Here is a 3,651-nt window from a genome sequence, read left to right as displayed (position 1 = left end):
GATTAAATTAAATAATAAAATTTAAAGTTATATTTAATAATTCATTAATAATTTGGGTTTTAATTAATTAAGTAAATTGATTAATTAAAGTGGTTAAATTATATTATTTGGTCCTCTAAACTATCTACTATTTTTGGACAGGTTTGAGAGTTTTCTTCTAATTGCAAAACCGTCCAAATTGGGGACCAAGTCAACCCAATTTTAGGCTGTACATGGATTTCATAAACCATTTTTTTGTTTAATTATACAAAGTCTTTGAAGAGTTAAAGAAATTGGAGATTTTCCCGAAGATTTATTGATGACCGAGTCTTAGTCCTGAGTTGTTGTGGCACTCAAATTGACCAAAAATCAAGGAAAAATCAGCCACCTTTCCTCAATTCATGGCCAGCCACTCTTGGAGGAAGTTTCAAAGGATGGACACCCCTATTTTTAGCAAACCAGCTCCCTTGCCTCACCTATAAATAAGAGCTCATTTCTCACTTTTTCAATCATCCCTCATCCCATCATCTCTCACTCATTCAACATTTTCTAAACTCTTTTAGCTATCTTTCCCCTTCATCATCCTTGCATAAGGATTTTAGCAATTAAGCCTCTTAAAGAACCCTTGGTCGGCCACCTTGGAGAGCCATCAGCAAAGGAGCAACGCAAAGAAACGAATGAGCCTCGTAAGTCAGAGTCTTGGGTGACAGCAACTCGGAATTGGGTTTAATCTTTCTTTTCTTTAAATTTAATTTAAAGATGTTTGCTATGTGTTCTTTGTTCTTGTTTACAATAATGATAGCTTAATTTTATTTAAGCTAGGATGATTATTTTGATTAAATAACATTTATTTGATTCAGACTTATAATGTTTGTGCCTCAATCGATCATGTTTTTAATTAAAATCAAGTCTGTATTTCATTTATACGTGATTGAAATGCACCTAAATTAGTTGAGCGATCCTAACCAGACGACGACTAATGGACGCATAATTGAAATGTGCATACTCAATTTAGATCCTAACCCGATTGAATTGTAGGTTGCATAACAACTCTAACCAAGCTCTGTTATCTGCATAGTTTTTAGATTTGTGTGATTAAATTGTTTCAAACCTAACACGTCCTTGTTACCTCACATGAATGCCAAGAAACCCTTACTAAATAAGGATCAATAAAATGCGTATTTACTAAGTAAAGGATTCCGAAAGGACCTAATGTGGTTTCCAAGCTCATGAAAGATCGAGTTGCCATGGAATGTTTTTCTGAATGTTATTAAGCATGTTGATAATAAATTAAGTTTAATTAAAGTAATTATCCTAGTTTATTTATGTTATAATTGTTGCAAATTATGTTTAATTTTGCTAAAATCTATTTCATTCATATAGTTTGCATACTTAGGATAATTTGTATTAGGGATCATTGCATTTAGTTTAATATATTTTAATCACCACTTCTCAACTATATTGTGTTTTTATTTACCAAATTCTTACTATAATTTTAAAAATTAAGTGACTTAGCACAAATATAATTCCTGTGGAGACGATAACTCGATACTTACTTATTACTTGATAACGACTGTGTACACTTGCACAAACCCCAGCATCATAAGTTTCTGGCACCGTTGTCGGGGATTGTCAACTATTGCCATAGTTAATTTTTTCATGAAATTAATTATTTTCAATTTGATTTATTTCTAATATTACTATCCCATTCGTTTTAATTTTTGTGATTTTCTTTTCAGGTGTTTATGAGCATAGATCGAATTATCGATTTACTCACTGTAGACCTTGAAATTGAGCCAACTTTCAGACAAAAAAGACGTGAACGAACAACTCAAAGACAAGTCGAGATGGACCTTGTAAGTCAGAATCAAGACCAAGGTAATGAAGTCAATCATGTATAAAATCCTATCCTCATTGCCGATGATAGGGATCGATGCATCAGACAATATGCCGTGCCACTTTTCAGTGAGCTAAACCCAGGAATTAGATGGCCAGATATTGAGGCAACCCAGTTTGAATTGAAACCAGTGATGTGTCAAATGCTACAAATGGTGGGCCAATTTATTGGTATGCCATGGAAGATACACAACTCCACCTTCGATTATTTATGGAGGTGAGTGATTCATTCAAGATAACCGGTGTGACTGAAGACGCACTGAGGTTAAGGTTGTTTCTGTACTCATTGTAGGAACGAGCACGAGCATGGCTCAATTCATTGCCACCAAGTTCCATATCTACATGGCAAAAATTAGTAGAGAGATTTTTGGTTAAGTATTTCCCGCATAGCAAAAAAGCTAAGTTGAGGAACGAGATCACAACTTTCCAACAATTAGATGACGAGTTTTTGTATGAGGCTTGGGAGTGATTCAAGGGGTTACTTCATAAGTGTCCTCATCATGGGATTCCTCATTATATCTAGTTGGATACATTCTATAATGGTCTCAATGCACATACAAGATTGATGGTAGATGCTTCCGCGGATGGTGAAATTTTGTCTAAGTCTTATAATGAGGCTTATGAGATCATCGAGTGGATCACAAGTAATAACTCTCAATGGCCAACAAATCAAACAGCTTCAAGAAGATGTGTAGCCAGAGTTTATGAAGTTGACTCCCTCACTTCGTTATCAGCTCTAGTATCGTCTATTTCTTCTATGTTAAAATAGTTAACTGCTAATAGTACTAATAATTTTGTAGCTCAACCACCAAGTCTGTTTGAAGTAGTTTCTTGTGTGTAATGTGGGGAAGGTCATTCTTTTGAAAATTTTCCATCAAATCCCGTGTCAGTGTACTATGTGGGGAACCAATATCAAAATAGGAGTGGACAAGGACCCCAGTCCAACTTCTACAATCCTTCATGGCGTAACCATCCTAACCTTTCTTGGAGCAACAAAGGAAATGGACCGAACAACAACTTATTGTAGCAAAGACCCAACCAATCTCAAGGGTTTAATCAACGAGCTCCAAAACCACCTCAAGCTGAGGCATCAAACAATTTGGAGAACTTGTTGAAAGCGTACATGGCAAAGAATGACGCTTTGATCCAAAGCCAAGTGACAACACTGAAAAATTTGGAAAACCAAATGGGTCAGTTAGCTACTGAGCTTCGTAATAAACCACAAGGAACCTTGTCGAGCATTACTAAGAATTTAAGGAATTTGGGTAAAAAACATATCAAGGTAGTGGCATTGCGAAGTGGTAAGACTTTGGAACCCCGATTGATTGATGTCGAAGATGAGCATGTTGAAAATGAGGAAAGTCAACCAGATGTTGAAGTTCCTACACCAAAGGAATCAAAATCTGCAAAGTCTGATAAGGTAAACCCTGACTTAGTGAATTCAGATATTTTAACATCTTCTTTGGATGCAGATTTACCTACTCAGAAAAGTTGTCTGGTTCAACTGAAAGTTCCATCACCTCTATATCCGCAAAGATTGCAGCAACACAAGCAGAAACAAGAGGTGCAATTGAAGAAGTTTTTGGATGTTCTGAAGCAATTAGACATCAATATTTCGTTGGTGAAGGCTTTAGAACAAATGCCAAATTATGTGAAGTGTATGAAGGATATACTATCCAAGAAGAAACGATTGAGTGAGTATGAGACTTTTTCCATGACAAAGGAGTTTAGTGCGTTCCTGCAGAACAAACTGCCACCGAAATTGAAAGATATAGG

General features: G+C 35.7%; 1 non-coding gene across 1 annotated transcript; it reads right to left on the bottom strand.

The window, feature by feature from the left end:
• Positions 1-2,275: 2,275 nt before the first annotated feature.
• On the bottom strand, positions 2,276-2,382 carry LOC128042769 (small nucleolar RNA R71). The gene has a single exon (XR_008198281.1). It is a non-coding gene; the product is annotated as a small nucleolar RNA R71 (small nucleolar RNA).
• Positions 2,383-3,651: the final 1,269 nt, after the last annotated feature.

This window comes from Gossypium raimondii, chromosome 7 (genome assembly GCF_025698545.1).
Source record: "Gossypium raimondii isolate GPD5lz chromosome 7, ASM2569854v1, whole genome shotgun sequence".
NCBI classification, from domain to species: Eukaryota; Viridiplantae; Streptophyta; class Magnoliopsida; order Malvales; family Malvaceae; genus Gossypium; species Gossypium raimondii.
Note: the sequence above shows the minus strand (reverse complement) of the source record. Positions and strands in the feature narration are given on the sequence as shown.